Consider the following 26,451-nt stretch of genomic DNA (forward strand, 5'->3'; position numbering starts at 1 on the left):
GCCGGGATCCCGCCCCATGAACGGCCCGCCTCCGCCCGGCCCCTCATCCCAGGCCGTTTCTTCCACATTCACTCGTGCAGGAGGGAAGAGGCACCAACCTCAGAATGAAAGTGACCAGCGCCTTAGCTTCGGCCCTAAAGGACTTATAACTCTTTCTTTCCCACTCCTCTGTAAAGCAGCCACAGGCTCAAGAGGACAAAGGGACATTTTAAAGAACGACCAGTGCAATTCCCAACTTGCTCTGCTTGGGAGCTGTGGAGTGTTTGTGTGGGGTGTGTGGTGTGGGGGCCAGGACCCCAGGCCAAGGACACATGGGCAGCAGCGCCCAGCCCCCACTCTCCCTCCCACGGAGAACACCCGGAAGAGCCTGGCCTCGGGCCACTGTTCTGTGGTAATATTGGAACTTAAAAAATGCTCAACTTGCTGCAGTTCCAATTCTTCTGTTGCAACTGTTGCCTGAGACAGGAAGCACTGGGGAGAGCCACGGTGATCCACCCTGCACTGCCCATCTGCTCCAGCCCCAAGTCTTGAGCCTGCCCTCTGTGCATCCCTCTGCGTGTCCTTGCCGGCCACGTGCTGCTCCCACCTTGGCAGACACGTTGCTTTTTTTCTTCTCCATTCTGAAAGGGTTTTTTTTGTCCCATTCTCTTTCTCCGTTGGTTGGAAACACTCTCTTGGGCTCAACTGTGGCTTATCAGGGTTTCCATCTGTGCTTCTGGGTCCTTGGGTATTTCTAAAGCGATTCCTGGGAATTGCTGGAAGGGGCAAAGTTTAGGAGCAGCTAGGTGTGGACAGGAGGCACAGGGAAGTCAATGGGATTTACCAGGACTGAGTGTGTGCAGAGCTCATGGCACTGCTCAGAGGGTGGGCTGGCAGGGATGCCTTGGTCACCATGAGTCCCTAGAGATGGGGCTGGGTGGGCAAGCCTGTCCACCCCTCAGGTGCCAGCCCAAAGGCTGCCTCAGCTGGTGGCACCTAGGCCAGAGCAGGGCTGGGGGGCCGGGTCCCCAGCCTCTGGGTCAGTGTCCCAGGAAGGGACAGTCTCTGGGCACTGTGCATTTGAGTTTGTAGGTGCATCTGCAGCTGGATGCCCCCCCTGTATTCCCACGCCTTCATAAAACCTCAGAGAACACTTTCTTCTACCCCAAAACCTAAAGGTGCTGCCATGTGCCTTTAAGTCCTGAGTGCCTACCTGGGAGCTTCAGGAGAAGGCTCTGTTGCTGAAAGTGGCTGCTCCTTGGGGACTTCAGTATCTGACTTATTCTGACACCACCTCCCCACGAGGCCAGGCTGGTTCCTGCTCTACCCACCTCATGGACAAGGCCCAGAATGCCCACTCAGCACCCACCTCCACACTGATACTATGAACTCATGTCCCAGGAGGGGTCCCTGGACCTGGTACCAGCCTGCCCAGCCCGAGCCCTGGGTGCACTGGGGGAGGGGCGCACCTGACCCGCAGGCTAGGGACCCCACTGGCCCCTGTGACTCTCAGACCCTTGGGAAAGCCGTTTGGGAGTCAAGCTACAGAACAACATCCTGGGATCCACACATCCCAGAATCGCTGGACAGAGAGGCCTAGACTACAGCCCAGGCTAACAGGGATGGTGCCAGTCATTTTACAGATAAGGAAACTGAGGACTCAATGTAAAAAATAACCTGCCTAGGTCAGGCACTGAGCTGCCCATGGGAACTGCCAGAGGCTCTCGATGACCAACACATCTTCCCTAGGTCCTTACTCTGCCCCACGTCCTGGAGCAGAAATCAGCCTGTCTACCGTGTGAGCTTGTCTGAAGCAGAATGAACCCGTGTGAACCTGTGTGAGCCCATGTGAACCCATCTGAAACAATGTGACTCCATGCAAACCTGTGTGAGCCTGTGTGAACCTGTATGAAGCAGTGTGAGCCCGTGTGAATCTGTGAGAGCCCATGTGAATCTGTGTGAACCCATGTGAACCCGTGTGAGCCCGTGTGAACCTGTGTGAGCCTGTGTGAACCCGTGTGAACCCATGTGAACCTATGTAAGTTTGTGTGAAACAGTGTGAGCCCATGTGAATCCATATGAGCCTGTGTGAACCCAGGTGAACCTGTGTGAACCCACGTGAGGCCATGTGAACCTGTGTGAGGCCATGTGAGCCTGTGTGAAGCAGTGTGAGTCTGTGTGAAGCAGTGTGAGCCTGTGTGAGCACGTGTGAACCTGTGTGAGGCCACGTGAACCTGTTTGAAGCAGTGTGAGCCTGTGTGAGCATGTGTGAAACCATATGAACCTGTACGAGCCCATGAGAGCTTGAGTGAGCCCATGTGAGCCATGTAATAAGCCAGGACTGTTGCAGTGAGTGGTGGGCAAGCCCACCGGGGTGGGAGGATCTCACCTGTTCCTGGAAGGTGCCCCGCTTCCTGGTGAATCATCAGTAATTAAAGGAAGCCGCACAGGTGGTCAGGAAGCAAGAAATCCTTCCGGGAAATGAATGTTTGCAGAAATAATGGCCAGTGAAATTCAGACTTTACTTAAAAAGCAGGGAAAAGCCTTGTGTTGTAATCCTCTGCCTGGATTAGGCTCCTCCGTGAAACACAGCTGTCCACAAGTGCTGTGAGGGGTCCCTGGGCTGAGCCCGCAGCCCACATGCAGACTGGAGGGGGCTGGAGAGAAGGGGCCTGGCCAGGACCCCCAACCCCTGGCTCCCTGCAATGCCAGGTGCTTGCGTCTACAGGCCAGAGCCCCCGAGCATGCAGCACCTATGCTGAAGCACCCCCCAGAGGCCCACCCATCCCAGGGCAGAGAGCAGCCCTGTGGGAGACTCAATCTTCCAAAGGAAACTAGCATGGTTGCTCAATCTGTGGCTTTAAATAATAAATCTGAGAATTATAAGACCAACTAAGACCAATCGAACAGCTGATAGGTTTTTGCATTTCTGTGAAGTGTAGGAGACTCAATCTTCCAAAGGAAACTAGCACGGTTGCTCAATCTGTGGCTTTAAATAATAAATCTGAGAATTATAAGACCAACTAAGACCAATCGAACAGCTGGTAGGTTTTTGCATTTCTGTGAAGTTTTCTATCACTAATCAAAACCTGCCACAGAAACAATATCAATGAGACAGGCTGGCCCCTGCCCCCAGTTCCATGGCATGGAGCAAGGAGGGACAGCCAAAGGGACAGACACTTGGGGTTCAGGCAGAAATCTGTGAGTGAGAGATCAGGATATCCCAATGGGAATAGGAAGGGAGAGGATAGCATCCAAGGGCTGGCAAGCAGAAGGTGGCAAGGGCCCCCCAAGAGGAGACAAGCCCTGGAGGAGAAGCCACTACCCAGGCTGGCCACCCTGAATGCCATTCAGAGGGATCCACCTCTGGACGACGGCCTCCGCCCCTCCTCCCAAGTTCTGGTTTTACCTGTGCTGGGCCCCGTCCCTCTCGACCCCTCCTGACTCCCCGCCAGGGACCTGGTGAGGGTAAAGCCCAGGACCAGGCACCAATATGTGCTCCAGCATTGCTGCTAAGTGTCAGCATATGGGGCCATGAGTCCGTGGCTTGCTCCCTCTGTGCCTCAGTTTCCCCATTAACAAAAGGGCCCGTTTGGACAGGAACAAGTTCTCTCCCATCCTAAACATTCCATTAAGTTGGTGACCTGACAGGACTATGTGTAAAGTGCGAGTGACCACCCAGTCTTCACAGCCGGCCAGGCAAGGGGCTGGGTGCTCCTCGTGGAAGAAACTGAGGCACACAGACATGAGAGCCTGGCTCAAGATCACAGGGCCCATGAGAGGCAGAGCCAGAATGGAATTGAGGCAGTTGACAAACATGCTCACTCACACACGTGTGCATTCATGCACACACATGCACACATGCTCACTCACACGTGCACACACTGTTCACAACCCCCCCATTTCATGACCATATCCTGTACTACACCCCATCTGCACTCCACACACCAGCCACCCCCTCTGCCCGAACCCCTCCTAGTCTGGCTTCTCCAAGCTGTGTGGCTGGGGGTCTCGGCGCGCCCTCCCCGGGGGCTGGATTCGGCAGCAGCTGGAGCGGCTATGATGAAACAGCCCTGAGGATGTATCTCCAACTGTCCCCAGCTCAGTACACCATGGAACAATCGATTGACCACCGTCCAAAGGGCACAGCTCTGTTGTTTGGGATCAGAACTCGCATTTCAAACAGTTGAACGCCAAAGGGCAGTGGGCTGGGGGCATCCCATATGCAAACATCTGTGTCTCTATGAAGTCTTGTTCCCAAAAACAATCCCCACGTGCTCAGAATTGTCTTAGAAATGCCCAGAAAATGATCTCTGTGCTTGAAAATTCACTGCCACTAATGCGATTTTATGTCTCAGAGGGTGTCTGGAAAATCACAGGACAGAAGTTCCAGAGACTCCCCACCCCTGGCACATATTGGAAGAGGAAACTATGGGCTCCATTCATGGTAGCCCCTGACTCACCATCAGTGCGGGGTGCTCTAGTCCCTAGCCTTTCACCCACCTTCAGCACTCCTGACCTCCTGCTTCCCAGCCACCTTCCGGAGGCCACCGTCACCTGGAAGCACTTTAGGAACGTCACACATTCAACCTTCTGTAAGCACCAGCTCAGCTCTCCATGGTTCACAGCTCAAGCCCCAGGACCAGGGATCCACCAGGAAGCACCCTGCTAAGGTAGGTACCACATGAGCCTCCTCACACACATGCACACTCACGTGCTCACGCACACCACTCTCACACCTAGGCACAGGCTGCTCACACTCACGTGCACACGCACACTCACGAACACACATACACACTTGAGCACTTCATGCTCAGAGGATCCACATGAGGCAGAAGAAGAGACCCCTGCCTGGCGGTGGCAGGGGACCCGAATGAAACAGGAGAGGGCCCCAGTGTGAAGCCCCTACCCCAATCTGACTTCACGGAGGAGACAGTCTTCACACCCCGCCGCTGTCTCCCTCAAGCAGGTGGAAGGTCTCTGAGCATTCCCACCGCTGAGCCAGAAAATTGTGGTTCCCTTGCAGTTATTTCATGGTGTTCTCAGAGGCAGTGTTTACCCACAAATTCCCCCAGTCAAGCCACATGCCAACAAGCGTACCCATCTCTGACGGCAGATGGGAATTGGTCAAGAATACAATAATGCCGGAGAGTGCCCGGATGGCGGCAGGACAAGGCGGAGGCCCTCAGCCCTCACAGACGCCTCCTCAGGCCTTTGGGAGCCTGCGGGCTTTCTATCTCTTGGTCAGTGACGAGGACCACTGCCACCCATGAGTCTGGGCAATGCCAATGGCCTTTCCCAATCCACATGCCATTCGGAACTTGGGCTGACTAGCTGTTCCCTGGGTAACTTGGTGAGGCGGCAGTGCTGTGGTTATGGCAGTCCCTGGCCAGCCCACCCTCCGGCCAGGGCACTGGAGATGCCCGTTGGAAGCCACAGCTGTGACTCCTGTGTGGGGCAGGCCCCTTGTGGGACCCCAGACAGCAAGCTGGCTCCTAAGGAGCCAGGGCAGCCCTACCGTGGCTGAGGACCCACTGTCCCACACAGGCACCATCTGCTGGAGCCACGCTCTGCTCAGCACCCTCCCGAGTCGACCACACTGCTCAGTCAGAGTGTCACCTGGCTGGGAGGACCCCGAGGGTGCTGCCCCGCCATGGAGGGGCAGTGCATGTCCTCCCTCAGTCCCCAGCATTCATGGAGCGACAGGGTTCACTGCCGCCTGCCACCAGCCAGCTGGGCTCCACGTGCAGGGGCAGCCACAGCCAAGCACTTGCGGTGGATCACCTGTGGGGAAGCCAGGAACACACAGGACATCTTGGTTTCCAGAGTGGCCAGATGACCATGAACACAGGGGCCAAGAAGTGAGATGCCCTGCTCCTGGCACCCTGTCTCTTCTTCCAGAAGGTTCCACCCTCCCACTGCTGCAGCAAGACGCACCCCTACCTCCCTCCCTGCCCCAGGCCAGGGTTTGTTCTGTCTTGTTGGCCCGTCTGGTTGGGATTCCTGAATAATGTGGTCTTTTATTTTCACTAAAAGAAGAGCACAAAACACCCACACGTAAACGGAGGAGACCGGCTGCCGAGCGGTGAGGAGTGAGGCCGCTTCCAGGAGCCGAGGCCTCACTGCGAGCTTCACGGGCTTGTAGGTGCTCAACCGTCAGAAACGCTTCCGCAGAGGCCTCAGCTCCCCACTCCTGCTCTGAGGCCCAGAGCCTCGGCCACCGCGGGCACATCTGAGGCCCCTCCACACAGCCTCCCTCGGGCTGCCCACATCCAGCCCTAAGGGCTGGGGGTACCAACCACCTCCAAATGGCCTGTCCACTCAGACTGTCCCCCACCCCGTGGACATACTAAAGTCAGCAGTGTCCCGCAGAGACCCCTCGGATAGGATTCTCTCTCTGCTCCTCCTCAGGGACCAGAGACTGTGCAAGGACAGGGCCAGGCCCGAAGGTGTCCCTGAGCCTCTAAGGAACAGACCCCAGGCACCCACCCTCCCAGCCCCACTGCTTGTGGGCACAATCCCAGGCAGCACATCCAGTAAAGATCCAGACACTAAGGGCACATTTCCAGCTCTTCTGAAACAAAAACACGACTTGTCCTCTTCTGTGGTACAGCTAGTTTACAACCGTCTGAAGTTCCTGGGTGCTCTGACTTGACTCTGCATTTCGTGGTGACTTTTTCAAACAAGGGTGATAAAAGCTCATGAGGGGCTCCGCTGCTGGGAGGGGCTCAGGGACAAGCTCTGAACGGGCCCCTGGGTGGGTCGCACACCGGCCGGGACTCCTCACCGGACCCGGCGGCCTCTACCTAGCCACCACCCAGCTGGTGGAGGGACCTGCTGCTGCCCTGAAAGTTAAGTCGTTGGAGAGGCCGCCCAGAGAGAAGCCAGGTGTCCTGGGCCTTCGGTCAAGGCCCCTGGCACCTCGCCTCCCTGGTGGGCACTCCGTCACCTCAAGGAACCTGCTTGGTCCCACTGCCAAGCACGCAAGCCTGGAGATCTAAGGCGGCAGAGGGATGCTGCAACGTGCCGTCTAATGTTTAACCTCCAGGCTGAACTGGACTTTCCACTCACCTCAGAGTGTCCTTTAAACCCACTCTCTTCCGAGGGGTGGAGACACCCACATTCACCAGGAGGTTCTGATGTCCCTGCTGCCTAGAAGAGCATGGGGTCTACCAGGGGGGAAAAGTGATCTCCCAGCCCCCAAATCCAAATTCCTCCACTGGGTGATGACAAACTGAAGGGAGCCCTGTTGGCTCCTAAATAAACACGGAGCACTGCCCGGCACTCAGTGCGGTGGGCTCCTCTGTAACCCCAACCAGCCCGAGGGTAATTAGAAACACGCGAGAGCCCAGTCCTCCCCTGAGGACTGAGTGCACCTCGGAAAGCCCACTGTGGTGAAGGGAGACCCGTTGTTGGCAGAGGATCATCAATAGGGCACAGGGGAGCAGAGGGCAGGAGAATCGGGAGGCACCAAAGCATGGCAGCTTCTGTAACCCCAGCCCACGGGAGGGCGCACAGTCGTTGGTCCAGGGCTCTCAGCAGCAGCCCGAACCTAAACACGAGGGAGCAGTGGGATGAGTGCAGGCCATGGGACACTCCATCAGACACCTGGCCAGACTCTCCAAAAATGCCTCCGTTGGGAAAGTCAAGGCAGGGAGGGGCCGGCCTAGAGTAAGGAGATGGTAGAGTCATGACCAGTAACACAACATGCGGCCCTTAAGCAGAGCCAGGGCTGCCAAAAAGAACAGCCACCCAGAGTCACAGGACATTATTGGGACAGCAGAGGACATTTGGACGTGGCCTGTTTATTAGAGGACAGAATTATCACCACCTTCTCAGGTGTGATGATTCCGTGGTTCTGTACGATGGCCTTGTTCATAGGAGATGCATTCTGACGTGCTGGGGCAACAGGACAAGGTGCTGTGACTCACTTTACCAGGACAAAGCCTGTATGCGCTTGCATACAGATATGCAAGTGCCCAAGCATGTGCGCGTATAAGGATGTGCATACATGCATGCACACATGTATGGATATGTGCATGTGTGGATATCTATGCATGGGTATGTGTGTACATGGATGTCCTCATGCATGGACTGCATTTATATGGATGTGTGTGTGTACGGATGTGTGTATATAGATGTGCATGTATGGTTGCAGGTGTATGTATGTGTGCATATATGGATATGTGTTCATGGGTGCATGTGCACAGACAAGTGTATACATGGATATGCACATAGACATTCTTGTGTATGGATATGTGTGTATGGGGGTATGAACGTGGACAGAAGAGAAAGGGAGTACCTAGAGAAAACTGACCCATGTTAACACTAGCAAATCACAGTGACAGACACATGAGCATTCACTGCACTGTCCTCTCAACTTTCTGCAGGTCTGAAATGTCCCACAAAAAGTTTGTAGGAAAATAGAAGTTTCTTCTTGATGTCCTCTCTGAATACTCCCCAACCAGCTGTCCTTCAGGAAATGCAGGTGACTCAGCAGAGGGTGAGAAGTACTTCACAGATATCAATCCATGTCCCCTGGGGCTCCGTGTGGGTGTTAGTCCTGCCAAGCCTTCAAAACCACCTGGCAGGGAGCCCAGTGAGGCTGGGAGAGGCATGCTGCCTTCTTGTTCTGTCAACGTCGCAGCAAGGAGGCCCAAGGCTGGTGCCGCCCCACAGCCAGCGAGGGTGACCAAATCCCCTCAATTGACTCAAAACAGAAGATCCATGAATATATATGAAGCTCACTTACTCAAAACAGAAGATCTAAATGTGCTGAGTCTACTGCAGACTTTAAGGAAACCATCTGTGCTCTACCCCAAAACAAAGCATATATTTTTAAAGACTCTAAAAACTTCAAGAACCAAGGGGTTCTCCTACTTTGTTCTTTTTTGAGATTGTTTTGGCTATTCTGGGTCCCTTGAAATTCTGTATGTATATTAGAGTCAGCTTGCCAATTTCTACAGCTGGGATTCTGATACGAGCTGCAGGGACTCTGTGGTTGATTTGGGGAGTAAAGATCTGACATTTTAAGAATGCTTTCTTCTAATCCATGAACACAAGATGATTTCCACTTATTTAGATTGTCCTCGATTTCTTCTGACATTATTTTATAGTTTTCAGGTGTAAGTCTTGTGCTTCTTTTGTCAAATTTATTCCTAATTATGTTATTCTTTTTGATGCTATTGTTAATGAAATTTTTTCTTAATTTCATTTTTGGACTGTTCATCATAAGCGTATAGAAATACAACTGATTTTTTTGTATATTGATCTTGTATCCTTCAATGAACTCATTTATTAGTTTTAATAGATTTTTAGTGGATTCCCTTAGGATTTTATCTATACAATATCTGGCATCCACAAATAGAGATAGTTTTACTTCTTCTTTTCCAATCTGGATGTCTTTTATTTCTTTTTCTTGCTTAATTGCCCTGGCTAGAACCTCTAGTACAATGTGGAATAGATGTGGCAAGAGGGGACATCTTTGTCTTGTTCCTGACATTAGGAGGAAGCATCCAGCCTTTCACCACTAAGTATGATGTTGGTAGAGGCCCTTAAATAGGTTGATGAAGTTTCCTGCTATTCCTAGTTTGCTGAGCCCTTCTTTTCATAAACAGGTGTTGAATTTTGTTATCACCTTTTCTGCATTTATTAAGATGATCGTGTGATCTTTGTTATTCTACTGATATGATGTATTACATTGATTTTCAGATGTTAAATCAACCTTGTGTTCCTGGGACAGACACCACTTGCTCATAGTGTATAATTCTTTTCATATGTTACTGGATTTGGTTTGCTAGAATTTTGTGAAGAATTGCTATGCACATATTCATAAAAGAAATCAGTCTGCAGTTTTCTTTCTTGTGTGATGTCTTTGTTCGATTTTGTTATCAGGGTAATAATACTGGTCTCATAAGATGAGTTGAGAAGTGTTCCCACTCTTCTACTTTTTGAAAGCGTTTGTGAAGAATTGATTTTAATTCTTCTTTAAATGTTTGGTAGAATTCAGCTGTGAAGCTATCTGGTCTTAGGCTTTTCTTTATGGGTAGCTTTAGCGTTAACTAATTATATCTCATTGCTCCCTACAGATCTATTAAGATTGTCTATTTCTTATCGAGTCGGTGTGAGTAGTTTGTGTCTTTCTGGGAATTTGTCCTTTCATCTGCCATCCAGTTTGTTGATGTATAATTTTTCATAGTATGGAGTTAGAACAATGTTGGAGAACTCACACTTGCCAATTTCAAAACTTACTACAAAGCAAAGGTCATCAGGACAGCGTAGTACTGGCACAAAGATAGACATATCAATCGATGCATAAAATTGGGATTTCTGAAATAATCTCATATATTGATGGTCAACTGATCTTTGACGAGAGTGCCAAGACCATCCAGTTGGGGAAGTGGAGTCTTTTCAACACATGGTGCTGGACAACTGGACAGCTGCATGCAGAAGAATCAAGTTGAATCTCCACACCACATGCAAATATTAACTTCAAAAGGATAAAAGACTTAAACATAACTAAAAATACAAAACTTCTAGAAGAGAACAGAGGAATATATCTTCATGACCTTGGATTTGGCAAGGGATTCTGAGATACAACACCAAAAGCCCAAGAGTCAAGAGAAAAAAATAGATAAACTAGACTTCATAAAGATTTAAAACTTTTGTGCTTCAAGGGACACCATCAAGAAAGCAAAACGGGAACCCACAAAATGGGAGCAAATATTTGCAGATCATATATATGATAAAGAACTGGTATTTAGAATATACGAAGAACACATGACTCAACAATAAAGGGACAAATAGTCCAATTAAAAATGGGCAAAGACTCTGAATAGACTTTTCTTCAAGGAAGATACACAAATTGCCAACAAATGCATGAAAAGATGCTCATTATTATCAGTCATCACAAAAATGCAAATAAACCACAAGATACTACTTCACGCCCACTAAGATTGCTAGAATCAAAAAGTCAGAGAATTACAGGCATTGGCAAGGACGTGGAGAAACAGGACCCTCACACACTGTGGGTGTGAATGCAAAACCGGGCAGCCACTTTGGAAAACAGTCTGGCAGTTCCTCTAATGATGGAACACAGAGTTAGCCATATGTCCCAGCAACTCCGCTGCAGGTTTGTATCAGAGAGAAATGAAAACAGATGTCCACAAAAAAACTTGTACGTGAATGTTTATAACAGCATTATTCACAATAGCCAAAAGGCGTTTGGAAACAACCCAAATGTCCATCAACTACTGAATGGACAAACAAAATGTCACACATCCACACAATGGCATATTATTCGTCCATCAAAAGGAATGCAGCACTGACACAAGCTGCAACATGGATGAACCTAGGAAACATTATGGCAAAAGAAAGAAGCCAGTCACGAAGGCCACATACTAAGTGATCTCATTCGTACGAAAGTTCAGAAGAGAGAAAGTCACAGACAGAAAGTGGGCGGGTGGTTGCGTAAGGCTGGCGGGGCGTTGGTGGGTGGGGAGTGATAGCTAAAGCATCTGTGTCCACAGTAATGAAACATGCTCGCTGGACTGCGATGGTGGCACCCATCTTTGAATATACTAAAAACCATTGAATTGTACACTTTAAATGAGTAAATTTTACAGTATGCAAATATCTCAATAAAGCCATTAAAAATAGACTCAAGTCACATTTTCTAAACTACACAATCCCTGACGCTACTTAATTTGCATTGATTTGATTCTCAGTGAGATTGAATTTATTCACATATTTAATGAAACTGTTTTCTTCTTTATACATTCCTATGCATTTTGAATTGTCTAAGGAGGTATTTATCTTTTCTTAAGAAAAAGCTACGGATACGCACACTGGGTCATCTTTGCTGTGTTGTTTTTCAAACTTACCGCTAGCATTTTCTAAGAAACACATTTCTTTGCTTCTAATGAACACACAGCCTCCTTCCCGTAGCCTGGGCACATGCTGGGAGCCCTCTCCTGCACACGACCCACACATTCTCAGAGCTGCTCTGCGTTCACTCCTTGTGCCTGGGGCTGACATTTATTGAGCACGACTCTGTACACGGCACCGTTGGAACCACACTCCGTACACTAGTGAACCTCAAGCTCACAACCATCCTGTCATCGTGTGCATTTTACAGTCAAGAAAACCGAAGCTCAGAGAATGAGATGAACCAGCCCAGCCCCACGATTCACCAGGCCCCTGTGCATGAATTCTCCACCCCATGCGGACACATTTTCCTTCATTCATTCAACAAACAGGTATTGAGCTTCTACTGTGTGCCTAGCCTGCTCTGGTTGCTGAAGGTGCATCTGGGAACTAAGGGGGAGGGTCTCAGCCCTCGTGGCACTTTGGCCGCAGTGAAGGAGAAGCCCAGTGCAGAGTGAACAGCAAGGTGACTTCAGGAGGTGCCACAGAGAAGAAAAACCGGCAGAGAGTAAAGGACACACCAGGAGGACCAACCCAGCCCAGAACGTGGCAGGGGAGGCGCCTCCAGAAGAAAATAAAGAACAGCAGCGTTGCGGCCCTGGGGGGCGCATTCCTCGCAGAGCAACACCGAATTCTTGTGTGGTGATGTGGCCTCCCTGTGGCAGGGCAGATACCCGCTGGGCCAGCAGCACCCGGCCACCCGGGAGAAGAGAACAGGCAGCCTGGCTGGCCATCGGTGAGGACAACTCCCTTTCTAGTAGTGTCAACTGTCAACCAGTGCCCCGTGTCCCCATGAGACGTGTGTAGTGGTCACTGAGCAAGGTGCACTGTCCCCAGTGCCTGCACTTACATCGTCCCTCCCCTTGAACACAGCCACATGACGGGCACCTGGGGCTGGTGATTCTTTCAAATAAAGGCTCTTGATCCAGGAAATTAATATTTGACTAGTCTTCACCAGGGCCTCCCCAGGGAGCCGTGCCCATGCCCGGATGGGACGTGGCTGCAGCCGTGAGGAAAGCAGGTGCTGTCCCCTGTGAAGTAACCCATCAGCCCCTGTGGGCACGGCACAGTACCTGCCCCGGCACCTTCTAGGACCCCTGAGAACACACGAGGCAGAGGGGCCCCAGGCCTGAGGCTCAGCTGCGGGAGGGGCACGGGGCTGGCGCCTCCACAGGCCTCTGCTTGCTGCCATGGCCTTCAGAGGCACGGGCTGTGAGCTGTGGGGACAGGCATGGGTGGCTTTGTAGTGAGTGAGCAGCCCATTTGGGATTAAGGTTTAACGGGTTGCTTATTAACTGGATTTTTAATGGAAGGCCCGAGGGCAAGTTCATGCAGCCAGGTTCCCGCAGGTTGGGTGTGGGAGCCAGCTGCACCTGTCTGGCTGGGGCAGCGGTCAAGCCCTCCAAGGCCTGGGACCCATGCCAGGTGCAGTGCCCACATCCACTCTCCTAGTCCACCAATGTCCTCATGGTCCCACAGCACAGCCCTCTCCTCATCGGGGACCTCGGCCTCACTGCAAATCTCTAGCAAGAGCCATTACCGAGGAGAAAGCAGGGCTACCCAGCAGCACGGGCAGGCAGGGCCACCAGCACACAGCACGAGGGCCTGCAGCCTGGACCTGCCCGTGGCAGCCGTCGTCAGAAGAGATCCCAGAGCCCTGGCGGGAGCCACCACAAGAATCCCAGGCTCATGACGGGCAGGTGCTGCACTCCCAGGGCCAGAGCCAGTCCACCCAGTGTTCAGTGCTTCCCAGGTCACCTCTAGATGGCAGGACCCTCACCGAGAGTCTGCAGGGGTCAACACAGATGCTGCCGGGTGCACGGGGACCCCGACATCCCAGAGCAGGCAGCAGGCAGGGGAGAGGCAGCCGAGGTGGCTTCATGGAAGCGCACGGTGAGGGTGTGCTCCCAGGACAGGGATGCCTGTGGCGAATGTGACCACAGGGATCATGCAGGGGCAGAGGACAGATGGGCTCCCACAAACTCGGCCTCGCTGACTTCACTGCTGTTCTCGTCACACTTTCTATGTGAAACAAAAACTCACAAACAGGACTTAAAATAAAGAATTAAAAGCAAAACGAAGGCAGCAATGAGGCCAGCGGCTGTCTTCACACACACCCCATCTGGCAGCTGGGCGGGCAGTGTCCAGTAGTGTGTCCAGCAGTGTCCAGGCCCAGGGCTGTGGCCCCAAGGTGGCCGGGGTGGGCACCGGGACAGAACCCGCCCTGTGACGCCACAGCTAGCCAGAGGGATTGTGCGGACCGGGATGAGCTCACCTCTCTGGGGACGGCAGGATTTCTGGAGGCAGCTGTGGACAGGGCCCTCCCCAGGCTGGAAGCCCTCCCCCACCCAGGCCGTCCATGTCCCCTCCCGCCTGCCCAGCGAGGCCCAGGCCTGGGGCAGCTTCTAGCCGTGGCTGGTACCAGCCCTGCAGGGCTCCGCAGGGGGAGCAGGAAGTGCTGTGGAGTCTTGCTCTGATGAGACCCCGCACCACCCCAGCTGCTCTCCTGGGAGGGCGTGGAGGTGTTTCTTCCCGTGCTGCTGGGTTACTGTCAGGGTGACCCTCGGGCTGGTTGAGCGAGCACATGTCCATGTCAGGAAATGCCATCTTCCAGGCTGGACTGTGCTCCCCAAAACCTCCCCTCTGTAGCTCCCCATTGGCCCCCCGCCCAAGGCCTCCAGGGCAATTGCAGGCAGGTTAGGTGAACCCACCAGGAGCTATGGTGTCTGGGGGCTCCTGGGGACACCTGTACCCTGATCACAGATTGTACTGCAGGCCTGTGCCAGGCATGGAGGGGCTGGAGACAGAGCCAGTCACTCTGTGGGGTCTGGGGGATCATGGGGTGGCAGAGACATGGCAGTGGTTGAACGTCTGTGTCCTGACCCTCCACAGGACTTGTGAATGGGATCACATTGGGGGAAAGAGTCTTTGCAGAGGATCTGGAGATAAGGTCATCCTGGATTATCCAGGTGGGCCCTAAATCCTATGACAAACGTCTTATAAGAGACATAAGAGGAGACACAGACACAGAGGAAAAGCCTTGAGAACAACACAAGTCAGGGAACGCCTGGGGCCCCAGAAGCTGGAGGCGAGAGGAAGGAGCCTACCCTGGAGGCATCTGGGGCAACTTCTGGCTTCCAGGAGACAATAAATGTGATCAAATCCCGTTGATTTTAGCCACCCAGTTTGCAGTAATTTGCTACAACAGCCCCAGGGAGCTCCTACAGACACAAGTACAGGCTGGAGCAGTACAGGGGCTGGGATTGCCAGAGGGGAGGGCGCAGGCCCCAGGGTTCCCGACAAGGGACAAGCATAGGTCACAGTGGCCTCTGCTGGGCGTGGCTCAGGGGCAGCCTCTGGTCACTGCTGCTTCATGTCACAAGGGGACCTTGTCCTATGGGTTGTGGCCGAGGAGGGGGTGGTGGTTGTGGGCTGGGCCTCAGCTGCCCATGAGGCTCAGCAGGCCACCCCTCTGCCCTCGGGACACTGCAGCCCTCCTCTGTGCATTGGCCTCCCCACCGGGTCCCGACCCCTGGTGACAGGCAAGCGAGGGGAGCATGTGCCACAGACACAGGCCTCAACAAGTTCAGTTTTCTCCTCATTTTGAAAATTCCATGCAAGAATGCTGTCAGAAATGGGGTGACACATGGCCAGAGAACTATCCTGGAACCTCACAGCTGGCTTCCCGTCCTCGTGGTTTTGCTTTGCTTTGGGGAAAGGAGGAAGAACCCAGAGGGACCAGAGGTCACCCCACTGCCCCCGGAAGATGAGGGGACACGCAGACTCTCAGGCTGAGTCTTCTTGTTTTAAACCATAAAACCCAAAATGCCCACTCCCATGCCCCCTCCCCCCACCAGCTGTCCCCAGGCTCCAGGGACAATGATCCCACCTGACAGCATCCTGGGCCCACCTGCAGCAGGCGCCTAGCTGGCAGCAGCCCCAGCCTCGGCCTATGCCCCGGGCTTCTCTCCATGTACCCACCGCCTTTCCTCCAATAAGCTGAGGTCTTCTGTCTGCAGCTGGCACACCAACAAAACATGGCAACATGCTTCCCAAATCCCAGACAATGGCTCTTCATTCCCAAAGGCTCTGTCTCTAAGCAGGGCCAGTAGGAGCAAGTGGCCTGGGGCTTTCTCACCTGTCCCCCACCTCAACCACCCACCTCTGAGATACTATTTCCAGAAGAAAATATCCTGTTTTCTTAAAGGATGGAGCTGGAAACACAGTTCTCTCCATAAAGGAAAAAGCCCCCTTCCCACCCCCAGGGCCAGCCGTGTGCAGGCTGTTCTCAGCACAGGATCCAGGGGTCTCAGGGTCTCTCCCTGAGGAAACACAGTCCTGGGAGACCCTTTGGCCCCCCACCCCCATCAGAGGACTCTGTGCCCCTGGGCATGTACTTCTTGCACTGGCCATGTGTGGGGCATGGAGGGGCTGCGGCTTGCAGAGGAAAGAACACCCTCTGCTGATCTCCCCTGCAAAAGAAATAAAACCTCATAATGACCCCTGAGGGTTTGGCAGGGAGTGGAATGTGTCTGAGGGACATAGAAGTGAGGGGCCAGTGACCCCCAACTGCCCCCACCACCACCACATGCTGGAAAGGACGAGCCCAGTGTCTAGTGAAGACTGAAGGTCTGGGTGCCATGGCAGATTCTGCGCAAGCAGGGCAACAGGAAGGTCTGTTGTAATCCCAGGGCCTGGCCTGAAGGAGGAAGGTGGGTGAGGTTACCCATCGCAGCCTCGGCTCAGCAAGAGCTGGGAGAGCCCCCAGATGAGCTGCATTGATCCTGGCGCACATTTCTTCCCAGAAGTAAGCTCAGTCCTGTGCCACAGGTTCCAGCCCTCTCCTGCCTTCCCATCACCTGGGCACTTTGAAACCACCCCATGACCAGAAGCCAGTTCTGTTTCCTGGGTCTGAACTCAATCAGTATTTCTGAAAATCTACCAGGCAAGTCCCATGTGCAGCGGGGCATGAAACAAAATCACAGCAGGTCCCGGCCACTTCCAGGGAATGTGGTCAGAGACCCAGGATCCCCGGAGGAAGAGGCCAGCCCTGCACAGAGCCTGGGGAGCCCACACCAAAACCTCCCAGGGACCATGCACAGGCCTGAGGACCCACTTTCCTCAGGGACAGCAAGAGACCCACTCAGGGCCCACTACAGCAGGCCCAGAAGCCAAGGGGACATTATAACCAGCAATAGCTTCTGGACCCTTTACTATCCACCCCCACTCCCACCTGCAGCACGTGCTTGGAGAATGCCATAAATTCCAGCCAGAACCTGTGGAACGTGATTAGGAAGGTGGGTTGTGCCAGAACAACCATGCAACAAGCAGCGAGCTCTGGACCACGCACCTCCTTCTCCAACTCTGGGGAGCATCGGGACCAGGCAGAGGCATCTGCCCAGAAGCAGGGACAGCGGCCTGTCCTCAGCCCTCAGCTTCCCGCCCTTGCTCAGCCATGGGTGACACGGAGGGATGGCCAGAGGGGCACTGGGCCCTGGCCCACGCTTCCCAGTCTGCTTTCACTCAGGAAGTCACTCGGACAACCTCCGCGATCTGCTCTGCTCCAATTCCCACTTGCTGGACGACCAGCCGGAGACTGTAATGCACTTAACAGGTCCGCACTAAGCATTCGTGGGCATCAAGTTTAGCATTTTCTGAGCGTCCTCCACATGCCAGGCTCTGTGCTAGGTCTGAGGACAGAGCCGCCCTTCCAATCCCGAACTATGCTTGCTCATGCGTCCCCAACTGCCCACCACAGAGCCGGCTCGAGGACACCACATTCTGGATGTCAGCCGATGTCAGCCGGGACAAGTGAGACCTGGCACCCTGTGCACAGTGGTCTCGTGCCATCCAGCCACCAGGGGGAGCCACAGGCCTGGAGTTTCTCAGCCCGACGCAGATGTCCTGTGCTCTTCACTCTGGGGGTTTTAATTACGAAAGTGACACAAGAGGGCCTAGGAGGTCTAAGCTGACGACTCCTGTCCCACCGCCCGTGACCATGGCACCACCTGTCCACAGCTCTCGGCTCACACACAGGAGGACCCCACTGAGGACACCTGGGGGCATGCAGAACACCCAGCTTCCTCGCTCTTTCAACGGCTGTCATGGTCCCACCCCAAAGGAGCAGCTTTCCCAGTGCACCTGTTGGGTTCTGCTGCTGCGCGAGACGCCAAGCTCCTGATGGCGGGTGCGTCTGCCTGTGCAGCACGGGCCTCCAGAACAGGGTCCCAGGTCTCACAGAGGAAGGCTCGAGCATTCAAGTAACAGAAAGGGTCGAGTCCCCTCCAGCAGGACACACGTGCCACGGCGGCGCAGAGCAGCCCCCGAATGCCAACCTGCGGGTGGGAAATGGCTTACTTTGTTCGTTCTTCCATGTGGTCAGCAGAGCGGTGGTCCCGAAGGTGCCCACGTCCTAATCTCTGGGTGAGTGGCTGGGCTAAGGTAGAGGCAAAGGCAAGTGAAGACCTCAAGACAGGGAGTCCTGATCACTGGGGTGGGCCCAGGTACTCACGCGGTCTTAAGTGGGGAAGAGGGAGGGAACAGAAGGGTCAGGTAGCAAGAGAAGGGGACATGCAGGCGCCTCCAGAGGCTGGGAAAGGCGAGGAGACGGGTCTCCCCCGAGCCTGAGGAAGGAGCTGGCCCTGCCCACACCCAGGTTTCAGCCAGCAGGACTCTTGTCTGACTTCCAGATGACAGAACTGTAAGGGGTAAGTTCGTGCTGTTTTAAGCCACCAAGTGTGCGGGTGTTTGCCTCGGCAGCTGCAGGGCCCTCGCACGCACGTGCTCCCACCTGCACCTCTGCTCCCTGGCCCCGCGCTGGCGTCCTGACCACTCCCCACACACCTCAGATGGCTCACGCTGCAGTGTCCGCAAAGTCCTTCCTGTGCTCACTCCTCGTCTCGCTCAGCATTCACTGAGCTGTCTCCACTCCCGCATGGCCAACCTCCCCTGCCATCTTCGAGGTCTTCCCCACCACGAGGCCCATGTTTTCCTCTCCTATTTAGTTTCCTTTCTCATATCTGAACCTTCAGGCAATGGCTTCTCATACTGTAAGGAAGGGCCAGCCCCTGTCCCCAAGTCTGTTACTGACAAATATTTCTGTAAAATATAACAAAAATGTCATGGCCATGCCAAATTGCTGTGAACTTTTCTGAACATGTACCGTCACTTTCTGTACTTATTTATCTCTGCACAGACCTGAGAACAGACACTGGTGGCCGGCCCCGGTCCCCAGCCCCCACACCCAGGTTGCCGAGTCACCCACCTGGAACTTATCTTTGGCTGTCACATCACGTGCGGGTATCTGACTTTATTTCCTTCCAGCTGCATAAACAAACCTACTAACGCCATTTAGCCAACAAACCGCTCTATCCACTACAATCAAAAGGCTACTTTATGTCACATACCACGTAGTATTGGGGGCCAGCGCCATACAGAAGTGACAGACAACACCCTCTGCAGACGAGCGGCCGTCGCAGGCTGAGTGCCAACGGGGCCTGCTCAGGGTTCAGCCCGCGAGCCACCCCCTTCCTGAGAAGGAGCCGTGGGGCGGGCAGGGACAGGGGAGAGACTGCGGCCCACTGGGACCGCCTGCACTGGGAGGCGTGAGCCGTGTGCACGTGAGCGTGCAAGGCCACGTGGGTGTGAATGGCGCACACTCACACCTCCAGAACTCTGGCCACCAGAGTGGCCCACACTGTGTGCAGACAGGGCCGCAGGGGCAGACTCAGACAGTCTCAGCCCCGCCCCTGTTGCACTGCGGGGGGCAGGGACACTGCCGGCCACCACCTCCAATGGCCCCTTCCTGCCTGCAGCCCCTGCAGCGGGCAAGCTCTGTCCTCCGAGGCTCAGCCCAGCAGGCAAGCAGGCACCCAACACAGGCGCCTTTCTGTGGATCAAAAGCCTTTCGTTCCAGACAAAGCTGGGAACGGATGCCCCACTGGGCCCCAGTCACAGGAGACGCGGCCACAGGGAGAGACAGAAACAGACGTCGACTCGGCAGAAGCAGGCTGTGCTGCTGGCTGCCAGCACAGCCCCTTGTCCCACCCCTGCCCTGGCTCACGTGGCCGCCACACCCACCCCACACGTGCTGGAGGGGACCCAGGATGGAGCATGGCTTTTCCACGCCACGTCCCCAAAGAGGCTGAAGGCGGGCTTCCCCCGACCACCTGCCCTGGGGCCTCCCAAACCCCTCACTTTTGAAACCAGGAAATCAGCTGTTAAAGAAATCTCACCCACGTTGACAGTTCACCAAGGAGATCACAGGAAGGATTTTAGAAATCTTCTTTCTTTCTCAGAGCGAATATTGTCCACAAGGGCCCCAGTTGTGCCAGCTTCATAGAGCTCCCGCCAGAAGAAGAGCCAGAGGCTGCAGTGCACCCCTTGCCAGGCCCCAGGTGCGTGGGGCTCAGCCACAGCTCTGCTGCTCTGGTGAAGGGCGGACAGGCGAGGCCTGGCCACACCAGTTGCTTCTCACAGGGCACAAGGAGGGGCTCCCACGGGGTTCTTGACGGGAAGTGTGTTCGTGCACATCCCTATTAACACACCCACAGTCCCTGACTGCAAAGGAGGCCGACACCAGTGTAAGTATGCCGAGGGGACAGATGTGAGGCCTACGGTGTTCGTGACGGTCGGTGGTGCCCCAGCCCCAGAAGACCTGACTCCTCTACCTCATAGGAAACTCCCAGCAACCTCCACCCACCAGTGTCTGCCCCAGCGAGCCGAGCTCTCCCTTCTTGCTTCCCACACTGACCCCTTCCCTCCCCCCCTCCCTGGCCAACATCCTTCCCAGACCCCGGCCAGCCTGGCACTACCTGTGCTGCCCTCCAAACTCCCAGCCCCTGACTGACGCGTGGGAGCTGCACTGGGGCTCCCTCTGCTGGGACAGGGTATTCCCCCACCGAGGCTCCCCCAGGGCAGGCTGCCCATTCCCGATGGCTCTGTGCTTGGGGGATGGGGTTGGGGCTCTGGGGCCCAGCTGAGCACCGGACACTGAACCGTCATCAAAAGGCTGGTCCTCCAAACCCAGCCCTGACCCAGCCACCCATGGCCCAAACTGCTTCCCCCAGGGAAGCCAGGTCTGCAGAGCGGGGGCTCTGATGCAGTGCAGGACCGCAGGCCAGGGGAGATGCAAACATCCATGCCCCAGCGCTGGGCCCGTGGAGGTATGTCCACCACCCTCCCTGCCCCTCCTGCCCCACTCTGGCTTCCCAGGACTGGCACCTGCTGCAGCTTCCTATCCCAACCCACCCCACCTTCCCCACCACTTGCCCGTCAAGGAACAGGAGCAGGGCTGCAGAGACAGAACAGGGCATGGCTCCCTGCAGCCCACAGTGCTCCAGGGACAAATCCTCCTGCAGGTGTCAGAGCTCGCCCTTCAGAAAACCACATGGGGTCAGACACCTGCTCCTTGATTTGCCTCCCTCTGACCAAGGGCTTTCGTATGCCAGGCTCTTCTTAAACTGCAGCCCATCCATGTAACACGAACAGTAGTCTTGTCCAGAACTGGCTGTTCAAAGGCCCTGGGGCCATGCCACACCCAAAGCAGCGCCTGCACAACCCGAAGGAGGTGAGCAACGCCCCTCTGCAAGAAGCTGAGCTCCAGGGACTGCAACTGCCAGAACTCCCAGCCAAGATGTGGCGGGAGCCCCGTCTCTCCTCCAGCTGCTGCCTCCAGCCCTCCCCCTCCTCAGACACATCCACACCCCACCCGCGCTTACAAACAATCCTTTGCTAAGGAAGATGGTGAAGTCAGAAGGTTCCAGGTGCAAATTCAGTCTCTTGCTCCCTCTAGAGAGGGTTTCTTCTCCACGTGGATTTTAAATGTGCTAATAGCCTTCCTGTGGATGTCAGACACCTGAATTGCACAGAGATGAGGGCGTCCTCTCCCTGACTCGGACACGGGCAGTCCCGGCCTCCCACCATCCCTGGTGCTCAGACCCTCAGAAAGCATGAAATGCCACCGAGTCCACAGGGGATGCAGAGCAGGTTACTCAGGGACAAGTTCTCTAATTTGGACATGTCAACTGCAGCCTGGGGTCAGACGGGAAAGGTTTCTGAGAGGAGAGCAGAGGTTTCAGGAGCCCCCGCAGCTGTCCCTGCACAGGGTGCCTGTCCCCATAGGCAGAAACGCTGCAGAAGGGCATCCTTTGGTCTTGCTCTGTCCTGCCCTGTCACCCCCACTTCCCTGTGAAGCCACTTCCTCTAGGTTTCCGGAGCGCTCGCCCATGGGCCACAAGAGAGCAGGCTTTGCTGGGAAGCATCTGCGCACACACCTGCTGCACCTGAGGCCCCGAGCCCCAGGGGTGGGTGTTCATTCTCCTTCTCTGCCCCTGAGTGACAGCCTCATCCCCACCGTCCACATGAACTGGGGCCCCTGGAGGGGCTTGCCCAACGTCACCTGGCACTTGTCCACTGCCTAGTGCTTCTCAGCACTGTCACGACATGCTCACGGCCTCCCCTCCTTGGCTGGTGCTTTTGTGAGCCCATATGCAGGAAAGAAAAACTGAACCATAGAGAAGCCACATGACCTGACAGTCACACAGATGACCTGAGAGATGTTGGTTGTCAGTGTAAAGAGAACAGATGTCAAACTCCACACTGAATGGAGGACTCAGGAATGTGTACAGCCATGGGCTCCAAGCACTGTCCCACTGTCTCCCCAAGTGGTTACCCCAAGTGTGTTCTTGCAGAGGGGTGCCTTCCATAAGGACAAACCCCATCACAGAGACCATGACAATCCCATGAAAGCCCCTCGCAGGCCCTGAGACCTGGTCTGTCTCATCATCGTGGACCCACCCAAGACTCTGCAGAGGCCCCAGGTCTCCCGGATGTTTATGGGCCCACCCGCTGCTCAGGGGGGCCCACCAGGGGAGCCCAGCTCAGCATCTTACAAATGGAAATGGAGATGGTCCAGTTCACACACTGCCATTTACAACCTAGGGTTTTAAAGTCTTTTCAGAGCAGTACCTATAAAAATAGAGGATTTAAAAAATTTTTATCTTAAGAGATTGAACTAAATGTTCTGCCCCGTCATCCAAACTTCCTGTCGACCTCTGAGCAAACTCAACATCTCTCTGTCCTCGTCCCCCTGTGATACTCACAAAGTCAAAAGAAATTAAACATTAGAGGGAGTCTGTGACCCCTTTCAAAATGAAACTGTTGTTATTATTTCCTTTGGCTAAACTATTGTCAAGTTTGAAAGAGGATTAACATCTGTGCAAGCTGCTGCTTTTTCTTGAACCTATTCGGAGTTTTCTCACACAGTCATCACAGCAAAAGTGGCTGCAGGAGGCGTTGCTCCCCATAGGGGGCATTTCTCTCCTGGGGGGCATTTGTCCCTGTAGGGGGCATTTAGCATAACTCTGGAGGTCTGGCAGGTAACTGGGGGGATTCAGACCAGGCGGTAGGTGGTCCCAACTCTCACATCTTCAATTTCTATCCCATGGAGAGTGAGTAAGCTGCCAGACTGCTGCCCTCTGACGAACACCCTTGAGGGCATCCCAAGGAGGGTCTCCACAGAGTGGACAGGAGAGATTCCACTCCAGGAGGACCTGCTTGGAGCCACACTGCCTCGACCCGAGGTGCCCAGAGATGCTCCATGGAAGCTTCTAGGACTAAGAGAACAGAATGCTTCGTGATCCCTGTCAGTGACAAAATGGAAACCAGTTGTTGTCCGGCAGGGCTCTGACCACCCCTGCCCAAAGTGGTGTGGACAGATGTCCCAACTAGAGCCACAAGTGCTGGAATGAGGCGGACTCGAGGACATTGTGTTTGGAATGTGAGGGCTTCTCACCAAAAATGTGGGCAGCGAAAGGCGGCCCCACGGCTCTACCACAGGGTGGAGGTCACAGCAGAAGTGCAGCAGCAGACCCCAGCCTGCAGCCGACCGCCCCACCCCATGTACCTCATGCAGGGGACCCAGGTCCCAGGCAGAGGAGGTGGATCGGCCCTCGATACGCATTTGCTCAACTTAGGTCACCCGAAGACACCAAGGGTGGCCCCTTGTGGCGTCTGCAAAGCCTCTGCAAGGACTCAAAGTGAAACTCACCCTCCTTCAAGTCCCCTCCTCTGCCCTGCTCCCATCCCAGCCGGCAACCCGAGGCAGACCTTAGTGACCCCCTTAGTGACGGCACCTGTCCCCCACCCCAGGGAGGCCTCAGGCTCCCTGGCCCTGCATGGCTCCTCCAGGGTCCTCAGTCCAGGGGGCCCTGCCTGGTCATGGAGGAGGCCTGGGCTTTGCTCCTGGGCCCTGCTCCAGAAACTTCCTTCCTTCTAGCCCGTGTCTGTTCTAAGTGTTGGGACAGGAGACCAGTGGACACTGACGTGGGTACCACGTGGGGGACACGCCCACAGGCAGGCTTCGCCATGGGAGGGTTTCCATGAGGCTATGGTTGGGCACTGCAGGGCTGTCATGAAGGAAAGGACCTGATGGAGCCGGTCGACAGGAAGGCGAGCAGAGAAACATACATGGACGTTCTTGTGAAAAACCAGGCAGGAGCAAAAGCGGCCGTCACCATGGGACAGCAAGCACTGCCCCAGCTGGTCCCTGGGCCTGGATGGCTGAGGCTGGACACTGCCAGGCCATGATGTTCCCAAGTGCACTCACGGCTGCCTATGGCAGGAGCATCGGGGCCCGCCATCCGTGGAGCCCCTGCCAAGCCTGCCAATGCTCGTGGCTCAGACCATCCCCAGTGTGTCCTGGGCCTGTGTCCAAAATGGTCTCAAATGACAGATGCTGGAAGATGCAGAGAGCCAGCCAGGGCTGTCCAAGGTCCTGGGGGGAATTCTATGGGGTCTACTGGGGCCTCAGGAACATCACCATCTTCCAGGGGCTTCTGGGAGCCCCCAACAGTCTTCCCTCCCCCGGGGCTATTCAGGCCTGGCCGCTCCCCAGGTCCCCATGGCTGCCTCGTGGGGCAGCGCTGCCTGCTTCCCCCTGATGGGGGTCCATGCCAGGTTTAGCTGCCTCCACGCCCAGCACTGTCCCTACACACAGCAGGTGCTCAACGAAGGTCGCCTGTGTCGCCCTAGGTCTGCAAATGCTGCCCTACTGTCCTCAGACCCGGCAGGGCAAGAGCACACCTGCCCACTGGCCACACTTTGAGGGAGTGTCGGGACAATCAGGGAAGAGCCCTGTTCTGTGTCAGCCCCTCCCGGGTGGCCTGACAGCCCAGATAAGCCGCTATGAGTGGAATGTGACCTCCTCCTGGAGTGTCAGCCTCAGCCGTGCACATAAACCACCTGAAAACCAGAGACTTAACAGTCACACGCTCGCCACATCAATCAGAAAGGCAGCGATCCCCTGCATCTGATTTTTTCCTAGTCTTTCACCTAACTTGAATTTTAACAGAACAACTAAGCCTAAGGGCAGGGGAGGTGGTCCCCACGTTTCTGTTCCTTCAGGGTCCACCGTGCTGCCTGATGGACCTGCCCGTGGGTGACCACAGCTAGCGGAGCCTCATGACCTGTTTTCTCAGGACGGGCCTTCCCTGCTGATGGCCTGGCCCCACAGAGGACGCTGCTTTAGTGGACACGTGTTCTGCTTGACTTAGGGCTGGGGGCAGGAACATCTGCCGGAAAAGTTCTCACAGGGTGGTCTTTTGCCTAGAAATAAAAGTGAGTTCACCCGGACCAACCACGAGACCCCAGGCCCAGACATGCCCTCTCCACATTCCTGGGCTTCCAGCGGCTTAGGCTGCCACCCACGTCCTCCGCCTCCCTTTGAAACTGGACCCAGGGTCACCAAGAGTAACCCCAGGCCTGCCTTGGGTGGGCCCTGCTCCTCCTCCAAGGCTCCCACAGGCCCAGGAGGGGCAGACGCCCAAGACACCCAGCTCCAACCCCCTCCCTGCACACAGGCAGGTGGGTGAGGCCTGGGGGAAGGGCTGTCTCCTCCCAGGGCATTTCAAGTGACCGGAGCTGGGGAGGGGCCTTCTACCTGCTTGGAACTTTAGCTATGACGCACACCACACAGAGTCCCAGCACACTGGGGAGGGGCCATTAGGAAAACCAGATGCCTCCAAACCATGACCCCCTGGGCCCACACCCCCCACTTCATGGACACAGCGCTTCTGGCCCTTACTGAGCAAGGTAGCCAGGAGCCCCTCTGCAGGAACAAGGAGGGCAGGAGCCTGGGTCTGCCTCATGGGGAGACCCAGACCCTGGGGTGGGCCCCGGGGAGGGGGAAGGGGGACTCAAGCAGCTGAGGATCACAGTGGCTGGAACACCCCTCACCAGGGATGCTGCAACAGCGGCTCTGAGGGACACTGATCGTGGGCCAAGGACACAGAGGAAAGAAAGAAAAAACCCCACAGATGTACACTGAACAAACACCAATCACTGACCATCACAGAAGGTGCCTGCTGACCACCCGCACCCAGTGACCTGCGGCCCAGGCAGTGAGGGAGCATCACAACCTCCTGTGCCATCCCCCGCTGTCAGGTGCGATGGCTCCACCATCCATCCCTGTGGCGCCTGCTGCCTGCACCTGAGCTTGTTCATCAGCTCAGAGCTTGAGACCAGAAGAAGATGCCTCCAGCCCCCTCC

At 55.1% G+C, this 26,451-nt stretch overlaps 1 protein-coding gene across 3 annotated transcripts in view; it reads right to left on the bottom strand.

The window, feature by feature from the left end:
* Nucleotides 1-26,451, bottom strand: part of COL18A1 (collagen type XVIII alpha 1 chain) — a 110,426-nt gene that overhangs the window by 61,971 nt on the left and 22,004 nt on the right. The gene's annotated exons all lie outside the window — the stretch shown is intronic.

The sequence above is a fragment of the Cynocephalus volans genome, chromosome 1 (genome assembly GCF_027409185.1).
Source record: "Cynocephalus volans isolate mCynVol1 chromosome 1, mCynVol1.pri, whole genome shotgun sequence".
Lineage (NCBI taxonomy): Eukaryota > Metazoa > Chordata > Mammalia > Dermoptera > Cynocephalidae > Cynocephalus > Cynocephalus volans.